The following is a 13,787-nucleotide window of genomic DNA, read 5'->3' as shown; positions in this document are numbered from 1 at the left end:
GTTCAATCACTACCTGCACGGTCAAAAATTTACTCTACTAACCGATCATCAACCTCTTGTCTCCATTTTCAACCCTCAGAAGGGCGTACCGATAATGACAGCACAACGGCTGCAGAGATGGTCCCTTTTCCTAGGGGCACACCAATATGACATCGAGTACAAAGGAACTAAACAGCATGGAAATGCTGATGGATTGTCATGACTATCGTTGCCAACGGTGGAAGAAGAAGACCTTGCAGTGGATCCAATGGAGTTATTCCACTCGACCATAGTTGAATGCCTCCCTGTGACGAATGCAAATATAGAAAAGGAAACACGGAATGACCCGACACTATCACGGGTCTATGATTTAACGGTGAAGGGATGGCCAGCACATGGCGAACCACTGCTGCCAGCATTCTCGCCGAGAAGAGACCAGCTGTCAGTGTGCAGAGGAACCTTGATGTGTGGATCCAGAGTAGTAATCCCACCTAAGTTGATGGATAGAGTGCTCAATGAGCTTCATGAGGGTCATCTGGGTGGGGTAAAAATGAAGAACTTAGCTAGAGCGTTTGTGTGGTGGCCGGGAATCGATAGAGAAATCGAAGAGATGACCAAGAGCTGTGCAGGATGCCAGAAGGTCCAAAACACCCCACCACAAGCTCCTCTGCATCCATGGGAGTGGCCCTCATCTCTATGGCAAAGGGTGCACATTGATTTTGCTGGTCCCTTCATGGACTCGATGTTTTTAATTGCGGTGGATGCACATTCAAAGTGGCCAGAGGTAATAAAAATGTCCTCAACCACCACGGAAAAAACTATCACAGTTTTATGAACCATATTCGCCAGGAATGGGCTGCCTGAACAGATTTGCTCTGACAATGGACCACAGTTTGTGTCTGAAGAGTTCCGGAGGTTCTTCAAGAACAATGGTGTTAAGCATTACACATCTGCCCCATATCATCCAGCCACTAATGGATTGGCCGAGAGGTTTGTCCAAACATTCAAGAAGGCTATCAAGGCAATGTGTAATGAAGATATACCCCTACAACACAAGGTGGACAACTTCCTTTTTTGCCTACCGGAATGCGACACATGCGGTTACCAACCAAACTCCAGCCATGATGTTCTTCAATCGAAGACTACGATGCCGCTTGGATTTGGTTAAGCCAAACGTCCGAAGAGATGTGGAGAACAGGCAGTTTCAGAATATGAATGAAAGGCCGACCAGGAGTTTTAAGATAGGTCAACCAGTTTTGGCCCGGGACTACCGCACTGAGAAATGGCAGCCAGGAACGATTTGCACACGACAAGGACCTCTCATGTATACCGTGGACGTTGGGGAGAGCATTGTAAGACGCCATGCTGACCAGATTCTAGAGTCACTGGAAAACATCAACATACGCCACCACCGCCAGTTCAGCGTGCTGAGCGCTCAGGGTGTTGGGGAGTTTAATGGCCTTCGCTATTTTAGCTGTACGGTCATAGATTTCGCACCCGGTGAGACGCTCCCCCTTCACGACCAAACTGGACCCATCTATATAGATGTCCCAGCCCGTCGGGTGTATCCCAGCCCGGAATCCTTCATCTACATCCCACACCCCTTCTACCGTACACGTGTGGGCCGTCCCTGGGTAAATCATGTTGGCTGCTAGCTTTGGCTCGGTCAACCCCTGCATTCTCAAGTTCATCTGCGAGAGCAATAAAGTCCAGCGAGCAATGCGAGCACTGCTCACTGTCCCGTCCTTTATTCTCCCATCCAACAACATCTGAGTGGGGGTATGTGTAATGATCAATAACATGTCATTCTGGAGTGGTACACTAGATGGAGCCGTAGAGCTGTATAGAGCTGTATATTTAGTTGTATGAGTTTAAGACTACACTACCCACGATGCACTAAGCTACCCAGAAGGCAGTAGTCAAGATGGAAGCCTGCACACAGAAGCACACATGTTGAATCTCTACAGATGCTGTACCTAGAGAACGTGTACTGAATAAATGTCTAGCTAGAAGCTAGCTGTTCATAATAAGAATGTCTAGTTATTAATGAATATAACATGGTACCAGGATTGGTGAAGATCTGCTGAAAATTGTGAAAAGCGACATGGAGAATTTGAGGCCACCGGAGTTTTTGAATCACACGGGAAATGTCGACTACAATTGGCGGACTTTCAAACAACAATTCGAACTCTACATTGCTGCCATCGGATTCGGTACGAAGCCAGATGCAAGAAAAATAGCATTGCTGCTCACGGTTGCAGGCCCACAGGCGATAGAGGTATTTAATACATTTGTATTTAATCCAGAGGAGAACAGAGAAAATTTAGACGATGTGCTAAAGAAATTTGATACACATTGTTCTCCCAAAAAGAATGAAACCTATGAAAGATACGTGTTCCGTTCGAGGACACAGCGGCAAAATGAGACTTTTGATAGCTTTGTGACCGATCTGAAACTGAAAGCACAGACATGTAATTTCTCTGAGCTTAAAGCATCCATGATTCGTGACCAGATTGTGTTTGGTATTCATGATAAAAAAGTCAGGGAACGTCTGTTGAGAGAAACCGAACTAACATTGGAAAATGCTGTGAATATATGCCAAGCCAGTGAGCTAGCTCGACAGCACGTGAAGACTTTCAGTGAAATCAATAATGATGCGATTGTAGTAAGTGCTGCTGTCGGTGCTGTGTTCTACAAGGGGAAGCAACATGGGCAGAACAGAAATGAAAAGCAATCGGAGGAAGGAATTTTTAATTGTAAACGCTGTGGTTACAAACACCAGTTAAAACAATGCCCAGCGTTTGGAAAAATGTGCACAAAATGTCATGGAAATAATCACTTTGCCAAACAATGCTTTTCAAAAGTAAAAACAAAGAAAGGGCAACAAGTCCGAGTTAATGTGATTGAGGACACTGATTTAAGTGAGACATTTTTTGTAGGAATGGTGTCATGTGACAAAATAGAAAAGGATACAGAAAATGTGCAGCCCTCAGGAATAAACAATGCTGAACATGACGTCAATGCAGTAAAAGAGGACAAATGGATGATCCCACTGCAGGTAAATGGAGAATTAGTTACATTGAAACTGGACACTGGGGCAAAAGCAAACTTAATCAGTATGAGTGACATTAAAAACATGAAAGAAAAGCCCAAAATACAGAAAAAGTCAGTACTACTGAAGAGCTATAATGGACAGAAAATAGATAACTTAGGTGTATGCAGACTTAAAGTGACAGTCAAAGACAAAGTGCATCATCTCATGTTTTCTGTTGTGGCTGAAGGACTTGATTCACTACTGGGTGAGATAGCTTGTGAAGACTTAGAACTGGTCAAGAGAGTCTACCGTATAAACTGTGCCATAAGCAGACCAGATGACTCAGTGGATTCTGCAGTGAGTAATTTCCAGGATGTGTTCAAAGGATTTGGAGTTCTACCATTCACTTACAAGATCCAACTAAAGGAGAATGCTCAGCCAGTGGTACATGCTCCACGAAGAGTTCCAGCACCCCTGCGTGACCGGCTCAAGAAAGAACTGGACAGAATGACCACACTAGGAGTCATCAGGAAAGTCGAAGAGCCAACAGACTGGGTTAACTCCATGGTATGTGTAAAGTAAAGAACAATGATCTAAGAATATGCATGGATCCAAAGGACTTAAATGCAAACATAAAACATGAACACTACCAGATTCCCAAGTGAGAAGAAATCACCAGTGAAATGTTAGGTGCCAGATACTTTACAAAGCTCGATGCGTCACAAGGATTTTGGCAACTAAAACTGGATGAAGAGAGCATCAAATACTGTACTTTCAACACACCATTTGGCAGGTATTGTTTCCTCAGAATGCCTTTCGGGATAATATCTGCATCTGAAATCTTTCATAGAGCGATGGAACACATAATTGAAGGTCTGGAAGGAGTTCGGGTCGATGTTGATGACATCATCATCCGGGGCTCCACACTGAAAGAACACAATGAGAGACTGACTAAAGTGCTACAGAGCATACGCCGGAATGGACTGAAGCTCAACAAAGCCAAGTGTCAGTTTGGCATCCAGGAAGTCACTTTCCTAGGAGATAATCTATCTGGTAAAGGAATAGAGCCAGATATGGAAAAATTAAACGCCATACTCAACATGCCCCGACCCACTGATAAAAAAGGAGTGCTACGCATCATGGGGATGATAAACTTCATTGGAAAGTTCATTCCTAACTTGTCAGCCAAGACAACCTGTCTGCGAGACCTGCTACATAAAACAAATGAGTTCGCATGGACAGAAAGACATGAACAAGAGTGGATGAACTTCAAAACAGTGCTGACAACCACACCTGTACTCACTTTCTTTGACCCAACAAAGAGAATCAAAGTGTCAACGGATGCATCAAAAGATGGCCTAGACGCGGTCTTGCTACAAGCAGAGGGTGAAGATTGGAAGCCTGTTGCCTATGCCTCCAGGTCTATGACTGATACTGAGTGTCGATACGCCCAGATTGAAAAGGAATGTCTAGGCTTGGTAGTTGGATTAGAAAAGTTCTATGGCTACATATATGGACTTCCCACCTTCACAGTTGAGACAGACCACAGCCCACTGGTTGCCATCATAAAAAAAAATCTGAATGAGATGTCTCCAAGGATTCAACGACTCATGATGAAGCTGCAAAGATATGACTTTGAACTGATCTACACACCAGGCAAATACATAGTTTTAGCAGATGCACTATCCCGAGCACCCACAATGAGTCAAGTGAGCTCTACTGAAGAAGACATGGATGTTCATGTGAGTATGGCCACTGCTGCGCTGCCCGTGTCGTACACAAAATCAAAGCAAATAGCAGAAGAAACAGTAATAGATACAGTGTTACAAACAGTAATAGAGAACATTCATCATGGTTGGCCAAAAGGTTCCTGTCCAAAATACTTTCACATAAGGTCAGAATTGAGTGTCGCAAGTGGACTATTACTAAAACAGAACAGAATAGTCATTCCACAGGCTCTACGTCAAGACATGCTCAAAAGGATTCATGAGGGACACCTCGGAATTGAAAAATGCAAAAGGAGAGCAAGAGACACTGTTTATTGGCCTGGCATAAATAAGAACATTGAGAACATGATAGGCAAATGTGAGACATGTCAGAAACACCAAAACAAACAAACAAAGGAACCAATGATAGTAGCTGACTTACCAACAGCACCATGGCAAAATGTTGGTATGGACCTCTTTCATTTAAATGGTAAAGAATATCTAATAGTGATTGACTACTATTCTAACTATCCTGAGATGGCGCTGCTCTCAAGCACATCAGCAAGCAGTGTCATAATGCATGTGATATCCATCTTCGCCAGACATGGAATTCCCAGGATTGCCATTAGCGACAATGGTCCGTGCTTCAACTGTAAGGAGTGGCAACAGTTTGCAGCACAGTATGACTTTCAGCACATCACATCCAGTCCTTTGTATGCTCAGTCAAATGGTCAGGCAGAGAAAGGTGTTCAAGTTCTCAAGCAGCTACTGAAGAAAGCAACAGAAAGCAAGTCTGATCCTTATCTCGCCCTGCTGAGCTACCCAAGCCTTACCTTTAGACTGTGGTTCTTCACCTGCTGAACTACTAATGGGTCGCAAGTTGCGCACCACGCTACCCTGTTGTGCAAAAGAACAGCAAAGTGAGGAACTGAGACAGAGACTTCAACTGTTAAAGCTGAAACAGAAATCATACTATGACAAGTCATCCAAAACTCTAAAACCATTGACAAGGGATGATGTTGTCAGGATTGAGGATCCAGATGCATGGAACAGGAAAGCTACAGTTCTTGAGGAAGTACAACCAAGGTCATATACTGTTAGAACTGAGGAAGAACAGATTCTCAGGAGGAACCGCCGTTCCCTCCTGAAAACACAAGAAACTATCCAAGAGCAGATTGGTGACAATGCCGCAACTGAATCTTGTCATTCACCACCAGAACAATCTCATGAAAACACAGCAGACTTACCCGTGCTGAGAAGACCCACACGGGTAGTAAAAAAGCCTGATAGACTTAATCTTTGAGTACAAAGAAAAACTATATTGAAAGTGTATTGACTGTTGTGAAAATGTTTATATTTATAGGGCACCAGCAAAAGTGTTACTGATATCATCTTTATCATTTTTCTTGAAAGTTGATTGATATTGATTTTATTAACCTCAAAGAAAGGGGGATGTAATGATCAATAACATGTCATTCTGGAGTGGTACACTAGATGGAGCCGTAGAGCTGTATAGAGCTGTATGTTTAGTTGTATGTGTTTAAGACTACACTACCCATGATGCACTAGGCTACCCAGAAGGCAGTAGTCAAGGTGGAAGCCTGCACACAGAAGCACACATGTTGAATCTCTACAGATGCTGTACCTAGAGAACGTGTACTGAATAAATGTCTAGCTAGAAGCTAGCTGTTCATAATAAGAATGTCTAGTTATTAATGAACATAACAGTATGGTGGGTGAGTAGAACTGTCAGGGAATATCCCGTAAAAAGCTGTGAGCGCTTTACGTCCTAATGCGTGGCCAGGAGATGCCTCTCGCAGTTGGAATATCCCCGTTCTACCTCGGTGAAAACCCTAGATGAGTAGACCACGGGCCGTAGCTTGCCGTGTCGCTCCTGGAGCAACACCGCGCTCAAGCTATCCCCGCTGGCTGCTACCTCTAAGAAGAATTCTTCCCCACCGTTAATGGCTCCCAATGCGGATGCCATCTGCAAATTCTCCTTGAGGCAGGTGAACGCTTCCTGGCAGTTCTGGTCCCACTCCCACCCGACTCCCTTGCGGAGGAGCCGAAACAGTGGGGCTACCGTGGCTGCGTAACCCTCTATGAAGTCCCGGCAGTACCCTATGAGTCCCAGATAAGACCTTACCCTGGTCACATTCTTGGGGGCTGGTAGTTCCTGTACTGCCTTCCTCCTAGCCTCATCTATGGCCCTTTCACCAGCCCTTATGGTCAGCCCGAGAAATTTGACTTCCTCCTGGCCGATCTGGGCTTTCTTGGGGTTGACCTTGAACCCCGTCTCCTGCAACAGCTTTAGCAGCTCATCCAGCAGTGGCCCGTGGTTCTCCCCCTCTGCAGAGAACAAAAGCAGGTCATCCACATACTGGATTAACTGGTGGGGTCAGCTGAAGCCTTTTAATGCGCCTGCCATGCATTGCTGGACTATGGAGGGGCTGTTGTGGACGCCTGGGGAAGGCATGTCCATGTATACTGCTGCCCTTTAAAAGTGAATGCAAACATGTATTGGTCTTCCCGTCTGAGGGGAAGCGACCAAAACCCGTTGGAGATATCCAGCACCGTGAATGTGGTTGCGGTTGCTGGAATGCTCTCTATCAGATCGGCGACAGCTGCGATTGTGGGCATGCAAGCCCAGATGTTCTTATTGAGGACCCGATAGTCCACAGTGGCTCTCCACGAATGGTCAGGTTTCTTCACTGGTCACGTGGATGGCTATTCATCTCAACACTCCCTGTTTTACCAGGGATCCCAGTGCTGTCTCCAAGTCAGCTTCTGCCTCCCTGGGGAAACGATACTGCTTTTGTGGCCGTGACATGGGGTCCCCTTCCCCGGTCACCCTGCCACAATCGTGTTTATGGGTGGCAAATGCGGCGAGGTTGCCCCATACATTCGCCTGGTACTGGGCAGGGGCGCTACTAACCAACTGTTCCAGGTCGTAACTCCCTATAGGTTTCATGGTGCATACACTACTCCCTCCTCCCTTATCTCTGGGGATCACTATCTTGTCCGAGACCACTGCACCCCACAGGCAGTGATTCCTCAGGTCCACAATGACCTGGTTGGCTAACATGAAATCAGCCCCGAGGGCCCCCCACCCTGGTTGCTCCCATTTCATTAGCATGCACTTCCACATCGTGTGGAGGGACCCTAACTCTATTCTCAGGGGTTTGGACATTGCCCCCACCTGCTCATTCCCTGTGAATCCCATTAGACTAAATGGGACTTTTTTAGACCAGTGTGAATTGGTCGGGTCTTCCAAATGGGCCACCGTGCTGGAAGCTCCGGTGTCCACCAAATATCTCCCCTGCACCGTCTCCACTCCCATCTTAACACAGGGCCTGTCACACTCATCATAAGTGAGCGGACACAGGTACTCAGGCTGGGTGCGTTCTAGTCAGGAGGAAGGGGGACACGTGGGTGCCTTCGGCGTTATGCTGCTCACGGCAGCGTCTGGTCTTCCTTTGTCCTTCCCCAGCACCGTGTGAAGGGCGGCTACCAGAACAGCAAATGGCTCATTGGTCGTCTCCTTCGCCTCAGTGACCTGGGGTTTTCACACAGGAGGACCCTCTCGGCCTGTCCCCCACTTTTGGGCCGGGCAATCCCGCCTCCAGTATCCCGTCTTCCACACTTGAAGCAAGTCTTAGACTCATCGGTGTTACCCCCTTCCTGACGCCATTCCTTCCTATCCCCCATACTGGCCTTCATCTCATGGTATATGTTCATAATCTAAAAATCCATGGAGTCTGCGCCGACTGCTACACACGGCATCCAATTTGCACACAGCAAGGTCCCACAAACAGTAATATGAAAATTATCAGAAAATCTGTTTTTTTATAATGTTGATTGAGGGATAAATATTAGCCAGGGAACCAGGTGTAACTCCCCTGCTCTTATAAATGGTGCCATAGGCTCTTTCACGTCCACCTGAGAGAGCAGACGGGGGCTCGGTTTAACATCTCATCCAAAAGACGGCACCTCCAATAGTGCAGCAGTACACTAAAGTGTCAGCATAGATGTTTGTGTTCAAGTCTCTGGAGTGGGACTTGAACCCACAACCTTCATTGACTCAGAAGCAAGAGTGCTATCAACTGAGCCACAGCAGAAACAATGGAGGAGAAATAGCAGCAAGGGCATGCTGTGGAGAGAGCTGCAGATGGCCAGCAGAGAAGGGAGCAACAGAGAGGTTGAGCTCGCTGAAGGCCCTACCCACCTAACAGCATCTACAGTCAGAGGCTCAGAATCTTCACGTGCCAGTGTAGCAGTGCTTCCGGAGGCTGAGATTTTCACATCAGCTGGTTGCTGGCATCTGCAACCTCCTAGAAGAATACCTGCCAGCCACACATTACCAGTGACTGTGAAAGTTACCACTGCCCTCAACTGCTTTGCATCCAGTTCCTTCTCGGCTGCCACCGGAGACATAGCAAGGGTGTCACAGATGACTGCACATAAATGCATAAGGCAGGTGGGGTATGGATTGTTTGTCAGGACTGGGAGGTATATAAACTTCCCTTGTAATGACAATAGCCAGAATGAGCATGTCCTGGTATTTGGGTCTCTGGCTTGCTTCCCACAGATGTAAGGTGCCATCGACTGCACGCACATAGCAATCCGAGCACCCCCTGACCAATCAGGAGCGGTTGTCAACCACAAGGGGATTAATTCCATCAACGTTCAGCTGGTGTGCAACCATAAAAAAAGATTCATGCAGGCCCCTGGCAGATTCATTGGAGCTACCATTAAAAAACAGAACCACTAGGGTAATAATCTCTGGATTAATACCTGAGCCACGAGCAAATTTGGCTAGGGTAAATAAAATCAGAGAGTTAAATGCGTGGCTCAAAGACTGGTGTGGGAGAAATGGGTTTTGCTTCTTGGGACACTGGCACCAGTACTGGGACAGGAGAGAGCTGTTCCGTTGGGACGGACTTCACTTGACCAGTGCTGGGACTAGAGTCCTGGCGAATTGAATAACTAGGGCTGTAGAGAGGGCTTTAAACTAATTAGTGGGGGGGAGGTTTCAAGAGAGCAAAAAATAAAAATGTCAGCCGAGAATGCAATAGAGCAAGGTAACAGTGGGGGAATTAAAAACCAGAGCATGTCAGGAAGGGACAGAATGTATAAAGATAAAGGTAAAGTAGTAAAGGGGATAAAAGCAGGAATAAATTGTCATAAAACATATTTAAAAGTTCTTTATCTGAATGCACGCAGCATTCGTAACAAAATAGACATGTTGAAGGTACAAATAACAACACATGGGTATGATCTGGTGGCCATTACAGAAACATGGCTGCAAGTTGACCATGACTGGGAACTAAACATCCAGGGGTATTTGACAATTAGGAAGGACAGACAGGAAGGAAAGGGAGGTGGGGTGGCTAAGTTAATAAAGAATGGAATCACTGCAATATTGAGAAATGATATTGGGTCAAAGGATCAGGATAGTGAAACAGTTTGGGTGGAGATAAGGAATAATAAGGGGAAAAAATCACTAGTGGGCGTAGTCTATGGGCCTCCTAACAGTTGCAACTCTGTTGGTTGGAGTATAAATCAGGAAATAGTTGGGACTTGTAATAAGGGAACAGCTATAATCATGGGGGATTTTAACTTTCATATTGACGACAAATCAAATTGGGCAGGGCAGCCTTGAGGAAGAGTTCATAGAGTGCATTAGGGATGGGTTCCTTGAGCAGTATGTTACTGAACCAACCAGGGGGCAGGCAATCTTAGCTCTGGTCCTGTGTAAAGAGACAGGATTAATAAAAATTGTCCTAGTAAAGGATCCCCTTGGAATGAGTGACCATAACATGGTTGAATTCCAAATTCAGTTGGAGGGTGAGAGAATTGGATCTCAAACCAGCGTACTAAGCTTAAATAAAGGAGACTATGAAGGTATGAGAGCAGAGTTGACTAAAGTGGACTGGGAAAATAGATTAAAGTGCAAGACGGTACATGGGCAGTGGTGTACATTCAAGGAGATATTTCACAACTTTCAAGAAAAATATATTCCAGTGAGGAAAAAGGGGCGTAAAAGAAAAGACAGCCATCCATGGCTAAGTAAAGTAATAAAGAATAGTATCCGACTGAAAACAAGGGCATATAAAGTAGCCAAATCTAGTGGGAGGATAGAAGATTGGGAAGCATTTAAAAGCCAGCAAAGAATAACTAAAAGATTAATTAAGAAAGGGAAGATAGATTATGAAAGTAAACTAGCAAAAAATATAAAAACAGATAGCAAGAGTTTCTACAGTTATATAAAAAAAAAAGAGTGGCTAAAGTGAATGTTGGTCCCTTAGAGGACGAGACCGGGATATTAGTTTTGGGGAACATGGAGATGGCAAAAACGCTGAACAAATATTTTGTATCAGTCTTTACAGTAGAGGACACTAATAATAGCCCAACACTGGACAAACAGGGGGCTATGGGGGGGAGGAGCTAAACACAATTAAAATCACTAAGGAGGTGCTACTCGGTAAGATAATGGGACTAAAGGCAAATAAATCCCCATGACCTGATGGCTTACATCCTAGGGTCTTGAGAGAAGTAGCGGTAGGGATTGTGGATGCATTAGTGGTAATTTTTCAAAACTCCCTGGATTCAGGAAAGATCCCGGCGGATTGGAAAACTGCTAATGTAACGCCCTTATTTAAAAAGGGAAGTAGACAAAAGGCTGGAAACTATAGACCAGTTAGCCTAACATCTGTGGTTGGTAAAATGTTGGAGTCCATTATTAAGGAAGCAGTAACAGGACATTTGGATAAGCATAATTTAATCGGACAGAGTCAGCAAGGTTTTACGAAGGGGGAGTCATGTTTGACAAATTTGCTCGAATTATTTGAGGATGTAACAAACAGGGTGGATAAAGGGGAACCAGTGGATGTGGTGTATTTGGACTTCCAAAAGGCATTTGACAAGGTGCCACACAAAAGATTACTGCACAAGATAAAAAATCACAGGATTGGGGGTAATATACTGGCATGGGTGGAAGATTGGCTATCTAACAGAAAACAGAGAGTTGGGATAAATGATTCATTCTTAGGTTGGCAATCAGTGACTAGTGGTGTTCCGCTGGGGTCAGTGCTGGGACCCAAACTCTGTACAATCTATATTAGCGATGTGGAGGAAGGGACCGAGTGCAACGTATCCAAGTTTGCCGACGATACAAAGATGGGAGGGAAAGCAGTGAATGAGGAGGACATAAAAAACCTGCAAAAGGACATAGACAGGCTAAGTGAGCGGGCAGAAATTTGGCAGATGGAATATAATGTTGGAAAGTGTGAGGTTATGCACTTTGGCAGAAAAAATCAAAGAGCAAGTTATTATCTAAATGGAGAGAAACTGCAAATTGCTACAGTACAAAGGGATCTGGGGGTCCTGGTGCATGAAACACAGAAGGTTAGTATGCAGGTACAGCAGGTGATCAGGAAGGCCAATGGAATCTTGGCTTTTATTGCAAGGGGGATGGCGTATAAAAGCAGGGAAGTCTTGCTGCGGTTATACAGGGTACTGGTGAGGCCACACCTGGAATACTGCGTACAGTTTTGGTTTCCATATTTAAGAAAAGATATACTTGCTCTCGAGGCTGTTCAGAGAAGGTTCACTCGGTTGATTCCGGAGATGAGGGGGTTGACTTGTGAGGAAAGGTTGAGTAGGTTGGGCCTCTACTCATTGGAATTCAGAAGAATGAGAGGTCATCTTATCAAAACATATAAGATTGTGAGGGGGCTTGATCGGGTGGATGCAGTGAGGATGTTTCCACTGATGGGCGAGACTAGAACTAGGGGGCATAATCTTAGAATAAGGGGCTGCCCTTTCAAAACTGAGATGAGGAGAAACTTCTTCACTCAGAGGGTAGTAAATCTATGGAATTTGCTACCCCAGAGAGCTGTGGAAGCTGCGACATTAAATACATTTAAAACGGAGATAGACAGTTTCCTAGCTGATAAGGGAATTAGGGGTTACGGGGAGCAGGCAGGGAAGTGGAGGTGAGTCTAGGTTTGGATCAGCCATGATCCTATTGAATGGCAGAGCAGGCCCGAGGGGCCATATGGCCTACTCCTGCTCCTACTTCTTATGTTATGTTCTTATGCTTTTGTCTTGCAGCAGTCCAATATCTCCAACATGTTATGACCTGGAATGATCCTGAAAGGATGGCTGCTAGGCAATAAAGGGATAGCCCCTTCAAACCTGGCTGATGCCTCCTCTGAGGAACCCCACCGATGAGTGCGAGGAGCACTACGACTCCAGCCATATGATAACCAGATGAGTCATTGAGCAAACCATCAGCATGCTGAAGTTGTGCTTTAGGTGCCTGGACAGGTCCAGAGCTACCCTTCAGTAGTCATCAGTAAGGTTCTCCAAGATAAACGTGGTATGCTGCGTTCTGTACAACATAGCACAGAGCAAGGACTAGAGGTGCAGGAGGAACAAACCTCTCAGGATTCCTCAGTAGATGAAGGTACCAATAGTGATGAAGCGCAACACAAGACCTGCCGATCACATTGCTGCTTGAGATGCCAGGGTTGCCCTGAGAGCTCAAAGGTTCAGTTAGTCACTCACACTGTACCAATGTCACAATAACATACCTGCAACCCCCGCACACAAGCAGTCCAGTAACCATCCATCCACTGATTCTACATCCACCAATTGGTGTCAGTCAATTCATCTGTCCACCTTCAGCACCAAACAAATGAAAAGCAGAATGGGCACTCGCCATTCAATAATGGGGCACATGGGAAAGTGGTGTGAATTGATAAGCTTCACGTCATACAACAAAATAATTTCAATAACAAATATTAGAAGAACTCCCAAGTGCATACCCTTGGTGAACTATAAAGCCTATATTTTCCTATCTCTGCCAATTTTATGTGGTGCAGTCTCTGTGGCTTCAGCTCTGCCAACGATCCCATGACATTGGAGCCTGTGGGGTCCCTGCTAATGCCTGCACCTTCTGCACTTGTGCAGGGACAGACTGGGCCAGCGGGAGAGCAGGCAGCACGTCGGGTACTGGTTGAGAAGTGGTGGGGTGGCAAAGGGTGAAATTATTTCCCCTAGCA

The sequence above is a fragment of the Somniosus microcephalus genome, chromosome 11 (assembly GCF_052327205.1).
Source record: "Somniosus microcephalus isolate GS21.2 chromosome 11, FLI_Smic_1.0, whole genome shotgun sequence".
Lineage (NCBI taxonomy): Eukaryota > Metazoa > Chordata > Chondrichthyes > Squaliformes > Somniosidae > Somniosus > Somniosus microcephalus.
This window is presented reverse-complemented; position numbering follows the sequence as displayed.